The 16,334-nt window shown below is 39.7% G+C and overlaps 1 pseudogene; it reads left to right on the top strand.

Moving 5' to 3' along the window:
- Window positions 1-9,962: 9,962 nt before the first annotated feature.
- LOC132022362 (cofilin-1-like) lies at window positions 9,963-10,463 on the top strand (annotated as a pseudogene).
- Window positions 10,464-16,334: the final 5,871 nt, after the last annotated feature.

Here is a 16,334-nt window from a genome sequence, read left to right as displayed (position 1 = left end):
GATGGAAGAAAAGAAACCAATTTATAGAAAACGGACACTCTGATATTTAGCCATAGTTCTGATTTTGATCATTTGGTAAAAGACTGGGACCTACCTAATTCCTTTCTTTTTGCCATTAAAACTTTGATAATTTTCAAAATGTATCACACATTCAAATGGAAACAAAAATAGTGGCTGGGCATGATTTCAAAATGATTAACAATTCAGATTCTAATAAATAGTTTAATTTTCCACAAGGTTATTGGTTACTAATTTGGGGTATGTTGTTAACACATGTCCTACTTTACCCTACCACACTTTACTCTTGCCATATGTACATTATAATGGCTCTAATAAACAGTATTTAAATAGCATATCCATTAGTTGATGAAAATAAGAAATCCCATGGTTCTCAATCTTTTGAAAACCAACCACTACTACCTGTTGAGGGCATCTTCTTCTCCTAGGTTCCCAATCCTGGGTACCCTGCTATGAATATGTTCTACTGACGTGGATTCCAGCACCTCTTGATCTAGCTCTAATACAATCCTCAAGAACATTTCACTTCTGCCCTTTCCAGGGCTCACTTTTGGTGGAAACATTTCCCCATTACTTTGTAGCAGTCTTACAGAGAGAAATTTCAGTTCCTTTAAAAGAGAAAATTTCAATTCCTTTCTCTCTCACACACACACACACACACACACACACACAGTGAGAAGCCACTAACCTACTTTTTTTTAAGTATTCACTCTAATGGTGGTGCTAGAAACCCATCAGTATAGTCTTATTGTCAACCAACACCATTAAATGCTCCTCCAATCCTATACATCTAGATCTTCTTTACAGTTTCAAACGTATTTCAATTCCTACCTCTTCTATTAGTCTTCCTATGGAGAGATTCCGTAATGCCTTCTTTAGGTTAATGATCTCTGGAGCATCTGCTTTTTCTAACTAGAAAAATATATATCATATTTTGACATACACTGGGCACAATTCAAGGTCTAGAACTGTTTTTTAATTGTTTGCCTGTCTCCCCAAAATACAAATGTCTCCATGATGATCATAAACTGAGAGAACAGACTTTGTTTTATATTTCTTTCTTTTGCTCTAATTCAGTATCCTAAGGGGGGAAAAAAAGTCTATTTGAGTCCTTAAAAATTTACCAAATATGTTCCTAGCATGTTGTGAATACAGTAATAACACAAAATAGTTGTTGAATTCAAATAGAATCCTATCACTTTTGGTGACTTCAGTTTTTAAGATTCAACTTCTTAAAGAAATGACTTCCATTTTCTGACTATTATTGGCCAACAGGGAAGAAAATTTGTTGAAACCAACAACCTGACATTTGAGTGACAAATTTATGTAGGTCTTCACACTACCACAACCCCTGAAGACCACTGCATCCCTAGAGGTTAAGCAGTCCCTAAAGCTGTCGACATGCAAGACTAGACCACTTGGGATGGCCTTCTCTTCCCTGGCCCTGGTTTATCCAATGTTGGTTTTGAATGTGTTGACAATATAGAAATTGGAAGCTGGGCTAAGTGAATATACGCAAAACTCTTACCAGTGATTCTTACTTTTTTTGAGAGTTATCAGTCCCATTAAGAATCTGATGAAAGTATGGACTAAAAAATGCAATAGCAACCACTAAAATTCTACAAATTTGGCCCATGCTTGAATCAGCTTAATATAAACCCACTCAACTGAGACTTGACTTTTATGCCTAAAGTCAACCAGGCAATACATCAATGTCAAAGAACATAAAATAGGAGAGAAGAGGCCCCTGGAAAATGGCCAGATTTTTAAGATTCCATGCCATATGAGTCTTTTTTCTTTGGGTTGAGCCTTGTTACCATTAATTAGTGACTTCACTTGGGAGTAAATGGGTATCAACCATCTGACTTCCATTTGTCAAGAGATTTCTGATTAAAAAACCAAAAAACAAAAACAAAAAATGAATACATGGTAAATTCTGGACTACCTGTGCTCCCCAAGGATTTGGCATATGACTAAGCAAATACACTAGCCCAACGGATCCACCTTTCTAAATGAATGGGCCTGGCTCCAGAAAACACAAATCTTATAAGGTTGCCTGGACTGCCAGCTGCCTCGATTTTAGCACAACGATTTAATGTATTTTAAATAAATGTAACATAAGGAAAAAATGCTTTGTACAAATTGGTCATCTGTTGTTTTTCTGGCTGGCACCATGATTTATGTAATATATCAGTAGAACGACATCTCTCTATCTGTCTCTTGGATAACAAAGTACATATGCAAGTTTCTTTATAGTGTTTTAACCCCCTGATGACTAGAAAGGTCCTACTGACTATTTCTTAAACAGCATCTATGTATGTTAAAGATGCTGTCAAATAATTCAAGTATTTTATGTTTTGTCTATTCTACTCCCTTTATCCTGGATACCATCATATTCCTCACACTCAAGGCTGCAGGATTGTTTTTCTCATTGTGTACAAAAGTCAGCACTCAAGACTTGGGTGATATCCATCTCTACTCAAACTAACATCAACTAAATTGTTATAATATCCCAAATTAGTCTTTATTGATTTAGTGCTCATTATAAGGGCCACATGTGTATATTTACTTTCCATTCCTTCTTTTCTCCTCAAGGAAAAAATAGAAATAATATATTCCTCCAGTTTAGTGAAGCATAATGCAATTCTTGTTTTTGGTAGAGTACCAACACCAGGGATGACATCAGCACAAATCACTGGAGCATGAAATAGAACAATTTTTTTTTAACCTATTTTGGATCATACACATATATTGTGAAAATCTTAAGAAAACTTGGAGCCCTCTCCCCAGAGCAATGTATATTTGCTCTTACATAAAATTTTGCATACAATTTCAAGAGGTTCACAAGCCAGAAGAACATAACAATATGATTTTGTATGTCTTTCAAAGATAAAGCATTGTTTTAGCTCTCTAATTAATCCCACAGGAATAACATGGTGGATTTGTGTTGTAGCTTGCTTGTAACAATTGTTTCTGGGCTAGTTAGCTTTTTTTGGAGCTAATGAGGAAGGGGGTCATAGGTTCAATTCATTTAGGGGTCAGTTGGTTGTCATACAAAGAAAAGGCCTTTGCCATATTGCTGGCCCACCATCTTGCAAATTTATGCATTTTTCTCACCAGTGAGAGAATGGATGGCTAAGAACAAATGACCATTTCTTTTGGAAGGAAAACTCACAAGTGTTTTCCTTACTTTGAGGATATCAATAATTATGTAATTACTGGAAATGGCAATGTGTTATAGAAAGAAAATGAGGGTCAAGAGACCAGAACAAAAGTCTGCCATAAACTAGCTAACTCTGTGACTTTCAGCAAGTTATTTGGCTTTTTTATGTCTGTGTCTTCATTAAATAGGAGGATTAGACTACATAATTGAAATATTTCAACTAAAAAACTCTAATACTAAGGATCATTGTATGTGAAGGAATAAGAACTGCATATAGTAGCAAAAATGAAAGTGCATGCAAATGGGGAATCCCTGACAGTAGTCAAATGATTCCACAGTAATACGAAGTTCCCTGAATTGAAGCACTCATATCACTGTCATTGATTATGGGAAAACCTAATTCACAACAAATGTGACATACTGATTTACTTCTATAGTTAACCTACATGAATTTGCCTATATATATAAACAACATTTTATATATATATATATATATATATATAGAGAGAGAGAGAGAGAGAGAGAGAGAGAGAGGTCCATGCTCCTAGCTCCTAAGGAAGAAAATACACATGCACCAATAAGTTTACAAAGGAGGAGAATGTAATTCTTTAAATATCTAAAACCTCATTGGCTGAGTAGAAAGGGGCAGGAGGAGATCCTAAAAGGAACCCATCTTGTCCACAGTTAGAAAAACCAGACAGTTTCTTTGTATAGGCTGATGAAGCAAAGTACAAATTAAAGCATTTAATTACTAAACTCACACGGCTCATGGTTAAAACACTACCTATGTTTAAAACCTCTCTGTATTTCTCTTTTTAGATATAACACACACACACACACACACACACACACACGCACACCTAAAATGAATAGACACTTAAGTCATGTTTCATGGTTTGGGGTTTCTTTTTTTTTCTTTTTTGCAACACCAAAAGATGCCCCTATTTTTATTTTTTTTATAGTCTGCTAATTTGGCTACGGAGCTAATGCCCATTTAAGGGAATATGGTGTGGGACGACTGTGCAGCAATATTAAGTGAGAAAGCCATATGTTTCTTAGCCCCACCATACTGCCTGCGACTGCCCTCACCCCTTGTGGGTTAGCTTTTTCATCCAATAGGCCAGCAGTGGGTGGGATGCCTTTTTTACAGGTGTTTGGTGGAGATCACACACAAAATAAAGATTTCTAAGGGGAGTGAGGTGTGTAAAACATCCAGAAATAGCAACTTCTTTTCACTTAAGATGCAATCCACAGAGGTCTGCTTCAGACTCTTAATTTATGGTATTATCTGTATATATAATAACTGACTGATAGCTGACACAGTGCCCAGAATATTCGGAGCTGTTTTCGATCATGGTATAGTCTAGGAAAGTATTAGAAGCAAACTTACTGCTCCACGAGGTTCAGTGACCAAAACTGAAAATGCATTTTATCAACCAAGTGTTTCCTGTTAAATTCCAAGGGTACACTTGCCGGCGAAGGGATTAAAAAGTAGTAAGTCATTAAATACGTCCACGATACAAAAATGCCTTTTTATAAATTGTCAGTGTAGTCTCCTATAATTTGCCATTTTGGGGTACCATTTAAATAGAGCGGCAAGGGGGCAGAAACGTACAATAAAGTCAAGAGGGCCCTCAACTAAGCAGAAGGTTAAACACGGGCCCTGACAGCTCCCATCATCTGAAATTATATTATCGTGGTTTCCTTGGGCTCGAGAGAATTCTCTTCTACTGACTCATTTGCTGCCCAAATTAAAGTGTAGGTGCACACAGCCTCAAAGAGGAAATCAAACAAGAGAGAGGGTATAAAAACAATACAACTGGAGAAGCACGAGGTTTATATTTTTATGCTAATGTGCTGGTAAGAAAAGGCCTCCATTTGGGGAGCAATAAAGAAAAGGGTGGGGGGAAGGCTGTGAGCAGATCTCAGTAAAAAACACAGAGCCTTTCTATGCAGATGGGGGATTTAAAAGAAGTAAAATGATAACCACATAGTCAAGAGACTAGAAAAGAGACCTTGATGTTTGATAGTTGTAATAACCTGCAGAGTGCTCTAATGGCTCGGGGATCAGGTGCAGAGCTCCAGCAATAACGAGAGCTGAATAATTATCTCGGCCGTATCTGTATCACCAAAGTCCCAGCGTATGAGCTATATAAGGAGGCTTCTGCTGCCTCTCCAAGATTTCCTGAAATGTTAAATCACTGATTTGGGAGCACTTCCAGCATTAGTACTGCCCAGTTAGAAAGAAATAAAGCCCAGAATTCTCCTGTGACAGTTCTAATGTCTTTGTTAATTATGAATTATGGGTAAACATGCAGACTCACAGAGGTCACGGCTGTCAGCAACAATAGTTTTCAAGAAGGATTTTTACGAGGGTCTTTTTCACTCCACCATAATGTCCATTTTATATACATAAACAGAGCCAGGCATACAAAAAATGGTGTTTGCTTTTTAGGGGAGCTGTATTTTTTTTTCTCTTTTTTTCCTCTCTTCCTCCTCCCCTTGTGTGGAGGCATGTAGCCACAGCCAAAGCAAAGCGGTTCCTAACTAGAGTTCTCCTCCGTGACTGACAACAGCTGTACCATTCCAAGAACTAGACAGAAAGTGTCGCCGGGGCTGAGGCTGGGTTAATGATCAGACACTGAAAACCACCTCTTTCTTGTTAATCGAGGAAGCGGGCAGTTGGGTAACCCATCAGCAGTGGTCACCTTTCACATACAATGGAGAAACAAAAGCTGCATACGGTATGCTTGATTAACCTCTCTTAAATGGCAATGCTAATCTCAAATCTATCCCAAGAGTGTATATAAACAGGATTAAAATTATATTATGTGTGGATCCAGCCCAACAAAAGCAACTGGCACAAAATCATTTTAATTAGGGGGTAGCGGCTGTAACTCATGCAACTTTGGCATTAATTCTTTTTGTCCCATCAAAGAACTTCAGGGCTTTACTGTAAGACAGCGTGAATGTGGAATAAAGGAGATGTTCGGTGAGGATTAGTCAGTCACTATCATGCCTCAGCTTCACACATAATGTGTTGAGATATCAGTGGTAGCTTAGACAGAACAACCAGATCAAAAGTTGATTAGAATATTCAGAAAACCTGTGACAACCTTTGTCCCTACCTTTTTCTAGGTAGACAACATATCTAGAAGAACGAGCTGGCAAATTTTACCATGCTGACCTTCAAATGTCAGAATATGGTAGTATTAGAGCTCACCTTGGAGGCTATTTTCTTTGCACAGAGCAAACTGAGAAACTACGTTAGCCTCTGGGTGCAGGAGAACCAGATCTCGGGGCCAAGCCCCCTTCACTTCTCTTTCGTCCATGAAAATGACATTTTCTCGACATGGGGCCTACGAGCCATCTCCAGGTTCTAGCTCAGAACGACGTCACAAGGCAACCTCCCACTGACCTTTCTTGGCGAAGGTCTTTTGTTTATTGGAAGTGATTTTTAAGATGAAGGCCAAGCAAGGTTAATCACACCCCAGGTCATAGAAGAGAAGATTCATTATAAAGACACTTTCTCTTCAGTTTTCCAGGGAACACAGAAATGACATGGAAGAAAAAGACCCAGAGAGCTTCAGGTAACTCCAATTTCTAGAAGATGGTTCTGTCCAGTCCAAGTGCTTCCCAACAATGAAATCTCACTGTACACCTCTGAGTTATCTGCCAGCCCTTACACTTTAAAAAACATCATCCTGTTTCAAATCTGTTTCCTAGTAGAAATAGTAGTTAAGAGTGGCTTGATCTTTCTCAGCCAATTCAGAAGGAAACATCAAGAAGAGTCCTCCAGATGTCTTTCTCATTTCCAAACTCCCCCATCCCAACATTCCCAAGACCTAGACGGGCCCCGTGTTTCTCTCTGCCCTTGCTAGAGAAAGCGCAGTTAGAGGCATGGCACATTTCTCTTATTAAGAATTCAGAAGAAATTTAGGAAACTAGTATGTATTAAAATTTTACTATCCACCTTGGAAGAGGCCCTGCTTTCCCATGTACCTCTAGCACAAGACTCCTCAACCCTGGGGAGCTCGGATATAGCACTTGTACCCAGGGCCTCCCCCCATCCCCCCACTAGGATACTGATGCCACTCCTTATGCAGTCAACACATATTTATTACTATTATTATGGTTATCATTATTATGATTAACTTAACTATATAACGTGAATTAACCAACCAGGATGAAAAAGGGGAATCTGTCACTGGCTTTAACTGAAAATTTCTAAAATAGAGAGAGAGATAGAGTTTTCTAACTTTGAGAACAATGACTTGTAGAAAATCTGACCATAAATATCTGCAAGTTCGGGGGGGTGGGGTAGTGCTTAGTAAATAAACTGGATTGTTCTGAAAGATAGGCCAAAATGTAAAAGTGGGAAGCAAGAGAAAAGTGAGTTCCATGATGTGCAAACTAAGTGAGAGTCGAGGCAAAGTCTGAGTGACACTGGAGAAATGCGACTTGGCTTCGTGGAGAAACTGCATGGGCAGTAAAGAAGGTAGTGATGAGACAAAAAGCCAGCATAGCAGATAAAATGAGCTACTTTGCTAGCTGATTTTTGGATAAGGAAAGAGAAATTGTTTTACTGAGTCAATAAACCAATTCTCATTTCATAATTTCTTAATTCTGTTTGGGTTAAGAAACCAAATCCTGTCTCCTAGGGGCAGAAAAATTTTTACAGTGCTTTAAAAATAAACCTTGCTATATGTTAAAAAAGAATTTTTTTTTAAAGTTTTAAACAAAGTCAGCTTATGCACCAGACTACCAGGACTCAGAGAGGCTCAGATGTCAGGAGGAAAAAAGTAGGGTTGATCTGGAGTCTGGCCATGGCTATCATGAGGGATGCGATTTGATCCACTCAAAAGTCTCCTTAAATCAAGCTTCTATTTTCTCTCTACTCTCATTTTCACTTTTGCCTTTCAATGTTGCCTGAATCTCTTCCAAGTGTCCTTTGCCATGGCAACACCTGCAGGTGAAGGCCCGGCTCCTCGCCGCCAGCCTCGTCAGTCAGGAAGAGACAACTAATCATCACACAAGGAGTGGAGCGTAATCTCCAAGACACCCACGAACAATTTGAGTACGAGGGTGTCCCTGAAGCATCCTCTTCTCACAGGTGTTTAACCTGTTTAGCCATATACCAGGAAAAGGGAACGTAAACAAAGACCTTTTCTTTCCCTGGTGTTTACATTTTATCATCTCCCCCAAAGTGATGCATTCTCTAAATTTGTATTAACTGTCCCCGCGGTGTCTACTCTTTACGCAGCATGTCGGAGCGTTCCCAAAGTGGAGAAGGAGCTTGCTCTCTCTCTGCTTGCCCTCCTGCTCTTACACCATCCAGCCCATGTGGGTCTGTGGCCAGCTCTAAGGCTGTCCCTTAGATGTCAAGCGACAATGGCCAGGACCAAAGTGTACAACATCCCTGACTTCTGGGCCTCTGCCAATCATTCCCCACTTCTGAAAAAAAACTCTTATGCAGAGATGTTTTCAGTCAAATCACCTATGCTTCCCACTCATGCCATGCGTAAAAGCAGAATGTTATTCACTTCTGTTTGATGTCACAGCCTTTCAATGTAGGCTCTTAAAGCACTTCATGAACCTTGTCTAGGTGCCAAGTACTGCCTTTCTTCCCCTTATCCCAAGGGACAAACAGGCACACTAGAGTCAAGAACCTGACCTAGTGTCTGCCTCAAATGAGTCAACACCAAGGCTAGAAAGAGCTCTGAAGAGCAGATGTTCCAGCCACCCACTTACCCAGCCTGTCTTTGTTAGCTATTATTTCTACAAAGCTTTCTGTACCTTGGCAGGTCAAGGAGACTACACGTGACAAAGTAGTGTCATCACTTGGTGAGACTTATTGCGAGGTGTTCGGTGTGATATAAAATCTGTGTAAACTTGCTATTCCTTTTTTTTTACAAAGTCGACATAGTATTCTCTAAACTTTGCAATAGATGGAGCTGACACTTATCGGACTGGGCAAGACAATTGCAGGACCTGAGCTTTATGTAAAGCCTCCAGATCTAAACTCACAATAGAAAATCTCCATGTCTAATTGTTTGCTCTCAAGAGCTCCCTTCTATGAACAGAGATGTCGGTAATATTACATTCATCCCTCCATCAAATGTCAAATCAAAACTTTCAAGAGGAAATTTTGGAAACCTCTGGGGCTAACGATCAGGAAGTTAGTAGCCAGCAACCAGCAGTCATAAATCTCATGAATCATCTCGATGGTCCAAAGAGTGTCCCCAATGACCAAAGACTCCCCTCCGCTCTATCATCAGTGTCCACGAATCCAGTTTGACTACCTTCTCCCAGCTTTCTTAAGTAATACATTCCCTTTGAGGGGGTGATCATACTACCTCCTTTTTAAGGTTGTTACAATTATCCCATAGATTAACACATTGCTTAGGAAAATTTCTGGTCCACAGTGATCTTTCAATAAATGCTTATTTAGGGGAAAGAGGAATTAGGGAGAAGGAGATAACATAAAACATCTCTGATAAAGATGACATTACTCACTTGAGGACACAGTAGTATAACCAAGACTATAATTAAAGTTTCCAGACCTCCTATACACAGTCTGACCACGACCACAGGATACAAGTGCCCAAATGAATTACAAAAACAGCCACATGGGAGATAGCAGTATAAACACAGTCCAGGTTAAGAGAAAATTTAAATTTTGAATTTAAAATTCTCCTTTCGTCAGTCAGATCCCAGCAGCCGCTGCAGTGTCTCTTGTCTTTTCCGACTCTCCTTGCTCTCTCCGTTCATATCCGGAAACATGGCCTCTGCTGTGGTGGTCTCTGGAGGCTTCATCAAAGTGCTGGATGACATGAAGGAGTGAAAGTCATCAACACCGGTGGAGGTGAAGAAGTGCAAGGAGCTGGTGTTGTTTTGCCTGAGCGAGGACAAGAACATTATCCTGGAGCAGGGCAAGGAGATCCTGGTAGGTGATCTGGGCCAAACTGTAGAAGACAACATCTATGCCACCTGTCCGGACAGTCCAGATAAGGAGTGCCACTCTGCACCCTCTGATGCAATCTGTAAGACCAACGAGACAAGCAGGAGGACCCAGTGTTTATCTTCTGCGTCTGAACCCCTTAAAAGCACAGAAATCTATGTCAGCTCCAAGAACACCATCAGGAAGAAGCTGACAAGGATCAAGCATGAATTATAACCAAACTACTACAAGAAGGTCAAGGACCACTGTACCCCAAGCAGAACAGCTGAAGGAGAGGGAGCAGACAATGCCATCGTCTCCCTGGAGGGCAAGTCTCTGTGAGACCCCCACCAGTCCATGCCCGGAGCATCTGGCAGCCCCAGACCTAACCTTGGGGATTGCGGACTTTCCCCTTCCTGCCAGACTAGAGGGGCTGGGGGGATCCCAGCAGGGGGAGGACAATCCCTTCACACCAGTTGCCAAACAGCCCCCCACCCCCTGGACCTTTTTCTTGCCTCTCTCCCTGGCAGTTCTGGCCTTCCCAAACTGCTTTTGATCTGATTCCTCTTGGGTTGAAGTAGGCCTGTTGCTCCCAGGCACCTCAGTTTTGCGGGGGGTGTTGTGTTTTTTAATGACACCCAAACACCCCACCTATTCCTCCCCTTTCCCATGCTACCAAATTCTTCCCACAGTAGCTGCTCTGTGCTTATGTGTTTTGTTCTGTATATAAATGGAATGTCGTAGAGCTGACTCCTTCCTTGGGCTATTTCCCCTCTGCTTTTCCCCTGGCTGCTGCCACTGATGGAAGCAGGAATAGGAAGGGAACGTCAATTAAAAATAAATAAATAAATAAATAAAGGAACACACATAATGATACAGACTCATTAATGGGAAAATAAATAAATAAGTTGGTTTAGTTTCCCAATGTATGTAATTATGCTGTATATTAGGATAAAAAATAAATTAAAAATGAGTTTAAAAAAATATATATATATACACACACCCACGCAGACATACACATAGAAGTTCCAATACTTTCTCATATCCAAGGATCATCTTGCACTCCCCACTGAGGAGATACCTAGCATTTTCCACCTAGAATTGTAGTTTCGATTCCACATGTCTACTTCTAGGCTGTGTGCTAGTGGAGGACAGGAGCAAAGCTGTGTGTGAAACTTTAGATTTATGTGTCATTGCCTGACATCATGTGAATACTTAATAAATACACAATGAGTATTTCTTGTCTTCAAAAAGAATGTCTCATTAGGGTGGAAAGGAAGAAAGGGTGGTAGTAAGCGTCAGCTTTCATGGAAATCTGAGCTGATTCCAAAAGCCCCAGCTGAAAAGGAACTCAGGCCTCCATATTTCCCAGAGTTCCAACTACAGTGACTTATACATAAAAGATGCTCATTCAAAAATATGTTGATCTCTGCATCTGAGGGGAATGTACGCATGGCAATTGTTTTTTTTAGAAACCTGACTCATAAGATTTTAGATTAAGAGATGAAGATCACTAAAGTAGAGGTTGGGAATTATTTTAAGTTGCTCTATGGAAGCAGAACCCCTTGTCCAGAGCTATGAACACCGGCATTAAAAATCATAAGCTAAGGGGCACCTGGATGGCTCAGTCAGTTAAGCGTCTGCCTTTGGTTCAGGTCGTATCTCGGGGTCCTGGGATCAAGCCCCACATTGGGTTTCCTGCTCATGAAGGATTCTGTTTCTCTCCCTGGCCCTCCCTCCTTTGTGCTTGCTTGCTTGCTTTCTCTCTCTCTCAAATAAATCTTAATTTAAAATATCATAAGCTAAGAAGACATCAGTCATACAGAAAAAAACCATGGCTAATTCCATAAAACACAGCAACTTATTGTTAATATTTATCCTGTTGGAAAGAATTTAGATCCACCATTTTAGTTACACTAACACTGACAGATGAAAGATACAATACGCCAAAGTATTTTCTTGGTAAACAGAGAAGGACTAGAAAGTCTTGAACCCTAAGCTATAATTCCTTTATATTTCTACAAACTAGATTTGTCTAGTACTGAAAGTTAAATGTTCAAAACTGGAGCTTTACTTTAGTAACCGCTTAATTTTTCACAGTAATGCCTCTTCATGGATGTAAAATGGATGGATTTCACTTTAAAAAATACTTCTTTTTTCTTGTAGTTTTTTTTTTCTAACTGTAATTATTTTCGTGTCAGAAATATAATTGTACTCCATATTGAAAGCTAACCCAGTGGGGAAATAATTTTGCACAATTACAGAAAGTTTTAATAAAAGACTGATAAGTAAAGTTTTGAATTTTTAATGCATTCTGCAGGCGGTTGAGTGCCTTTTGCCATCTCTGTCACTTATCATTAAAGCTGTGTGAAAGGGAGACCCACCTGTTATACTTGACTTGATTGGCAAAAGTGTACCCTGACGAATAAAAGTGAAACAGACAAAAGTCAAAATGAAAGAAAAAAAATTAAAACCAGTCACAATTTCATAGCTAATTTAACATTAATGCCTCCCCTTCACCCAGAAAAATTTCTTTGTATTTAATATTCTGTTCTTACCTACTTATTAGCCTACCATTGTGAGTGTTAAATTCCTGTATAGCACACAGCAATAATTCATTTCTGTAAAAGCACATCCCATTTCTAGGGCATGCTTTTTGGCTTAATTTGAAAAAATTACCCTCGTTTGACAGAGAAAACACTTTAAACACGCATAACCTACACATTTATGTGCAAGCGAAATCCAAAGAGTGTAATCTATCTAAGCTTTCTGTGATGAAGGCATCATGAGAGCCATCCTGTGAGCTGCACTGAATTTGCTCCAAGGCTACAATTTGAAGTCTTCCTACTGGTGTATCTTGCTAATGTTTGTTTGTTTGTTTACCCTAGATGCTGCCAGACCCTAAACAACCCACCGAAATCTTCCTCCGTTTCTTCAGGTCAGTGTCCAGTGAGCGGCAACAGCCTGATGGTCTGGGAGGGCTGAGGGCTGTGGATGGAGCCCCGCGGCCCCTCTTCACACTGGCACGGGCAGTCTCGTGGCAAACATCAAACTGTCACTTGGTTTCATGTGTCTGCTGTCTAATAAGTTTATTTTGGATCAGACTGATTCGCCAGCATATGCTCAAGATAAAATGTTCAAATGATGCAAAGTGGGATTTTCAAATTACGATCCTGAGCACTTTTTTTTTTCCCTTATCCACTTACATGTAATCTAAAAATAAATACCCAGGCTCCACCAGGATGTGACAACTTCAGCAAACAAAATTGAAAATAGCTGCCTTACAATCGTCTCTCCCTCCAAACGAAACAGGGGAAAATATACCTTTAGAGAAAAATACAGCGCCTGCTAAGGAACAGACGAGCTACTCACAGCAGGTTTGTGAAGAGAGGCACAAGGACATAAACAGCTCAGGATGGGTATCAAGCAAGAAAAAAACCAGCCAGCAATCACTGTGCTGAATCCCGGAAGGGGCGCGGGGAAGTGGTCACAGGTGATTGTCATGTGTGATAATTATTATTACTGTACACCTGCTCCTCCGCACTAATTAACTTTGGATATGCAAATCAGTCCTATTGCATCATGCCCCTGCTCTCCTCCCCTACAGATAAGAAGATGTTCAGCTGCTGGATTTAATTAGGATAATGAACGCCAGGCCCACGGTGGCTTGGCAGGGGAGGTGGGGGGGGAGCTGTGACTGACCTTTTCTCCCCAAACGTTGACATTTTCTAAGGCTTCTGAACACTCGAAGTCACCTCCATGGCTGGGACATTGATAGGAGCGGATTGATGAGGTGTCATTAGAGGAGAGACGCTATGGCCCCAGTGTTTGCTGGGAGAATACAGCAGGTGTTCTGACAAGGACACACACCATCACTGTTATTTGGCAAACAATTCTCTTGATTCACTAAAGTCAAGCATGCCAGCATTTCTTTATAAAAGAAAACAAGGCTGTTTTTCATAACCACCCAAAGGAGAGGTCATCACTAAATTACATTTCTGAATTACTTTTCATTTAGCATCAATATATTTAAAAGGTTTCTATTATTCCTCTCCCCTCATCCTCCTCCCTCTGCTCCCCTCCAGTCCCCGCCCACCTCGCCCTGCCCAGATTTCTCGTGGCATGTAAGCCGAAAACATTGCGTGACGGTAAGTTAAAAAGGGTTAAGTTTGTTCATATTAATCCCTACAATTCCCCTCCTATAATATAAGGTAAGACAAGGGCTTCTGTGATTAAATGGAAAGAGGGCAGAGCAGTGTCTTCTTGTTTGGATATCTGGTCTGCTTGTTTATCAAAAAATTGTTTTCAATTATATATATATATATGTATATATACATATATATATACATATATATATAGCCTTATTTGAATTTCAAATTCAAAGACATGCATACAAAATAATACTGAGGAACATAGACTGTAATACAATTCTGTTTCTCTCTCTCTCTCTCTCTCCCTCTGATTATTTACTCGGCTTTAACTTTTTAGCCATCTGTGTGTAGAGCCTTTCCTGTATTTTCCGTTCTGACAATGGAGTTTTATGTAGTCATAAAATAATACCATATTAGATCTCTCCTTTTTTCCTGCTCTCTTCTTACTGTGTTAAATTATAATAGAAGAATAACTTTAGGAAACCAGCCAATTTCACAAAGAGGCGAAATAAAAGCCCCTTGGTGTAGCTGAAAAATCAACCTGATCAGAGCCCAAGAAGGCAATGCTAATCCCATTTCTAAAGTAGAGCAGAAAGTTTCAAAAATTAACCAGGATTTAAAGGAGAAATAATAGAGGATCATTCTGTTTCTATAATCTTGATAGGTTGCACGTTGCATGAGGTTTCATCTAAGAAATCAGAGTTTTGTGATAGGTTACTTTTTTAAAAAAATATATATCCAGATGATCTATCTACTCTTTATCTCTGAAAAAAATCTCATTAATATCATAGGGCAAATATCATAATTACTGTGATACCATGTTGGTAGGTTAGAGATATTTAAATGGATCCTTTCTCCAGTATTTAAAAAAAAAAAAAAAATTAGGTAGCCAAACTGGAGAATTCTCAGATAATAGAGACTCTCATCATCTAATATAAAGGAAAATAACAAGTGCATACAAAGGAAAAGACTAGTATCCTTTTTTTCTATGAAGTGTTACAAAATGTTGGAATTAAGTAGTCAGTGTTTGTCTCCTGTACCAATAGTTACTTGAATGCTATAGGTTACAGCTGGTTGCAATAGTCGTTTTTTTCTGATCACATCCTTTCATAATGAGATTTCAGCATACACCAACAGTTAACATTTGGCAAGGTACAGCTTTTAGAGATTATACACAGGGACTATTAACATGGAGCTAAACGCATCCCATAAAATGAGGGCGAACATCCTAAGTTTGCTTATGTGTGTGTATTTCTTTCTTTTTCCAGATCAATCACTTCGCCATTTGCTTCTTAATCACAATTTTACTTAGACTAGTTCTGCGAGTACTAGTATGGGTCCTTTTTCCTTCTTGCTCCTTCCTTTTCTCCCATGCGTTTCTCTTAAGCTTCGTACCTTCGGTCACAAGGCTCCCATAGTTGTATCTAGAACCATTTTGGGCAGCTCTGTCTCCTTCTTGTTTCAGTATTCATTTCTCTGTGAAAGCTTGTGCTGCTGATTTCATTAAGAATATTCACAAGTATGTTGGCATTTTTATTACCATCTTTATTTGTTGTCAATCTCAGTACTAGAGAATAAGAGCTGCTGAACCAAGAACCTAGAGGCAGCATTTTGGGGGAGGCAGTGTCTGACCATGGAGAGAAAAGCAGGGGCATTTCCGACTTTGTCCTTCCCTGGCTCAGACAACTCTAGCCCCAGACTCCTGAGACATGGGGCACTGGCTCTTTCACCCCTCCAGTGCTTGGTGTCAAAGGCAGAAAAGGTCAACACTGCCCCAGCCTCATGGCACGAAATTATGGTGGAAATTCACATCTAGATAAAAGATCTAATAAAATCAGAATTTACGGAATTAGGATTCAAAAGTCAGACTCACTAGTCACAACATTAATTTGGAAGATAAACTCTTTATTCCTCAGTCAGTTTCATCTTGCTGGCTGTGTGTCTTTGGGCAAGTTCTTTTCCTGAGGGTCATCATTTCATTTCTAAAATGAGGATAATAGTAGTACCCCACAGATTTCTAGTGAAGATTAAATGGGATAATAAGTTACATAAGTTTGTAATG

The sequence above is a fragment of the Mustela nigripes genome, chromosome 7 (assembly GCF_022355385.1).
Source record: "Mustela nigripes isolate SB6536 chromosome 7, MUSNIG.SB6536, whole genome shotgun sequence".
NCBI classification, from domain to species: Eukaryota; Metazoa; Chordata; class Mammalia; order Carnivora; family Mustelidae; genus Mustela; species Mustela nigripes.
The sequence above is the reverse complement of the archived record's forward strand: the minus strand, read 5'-3'. Positions and strand labels throughout refer to the sequence as shown.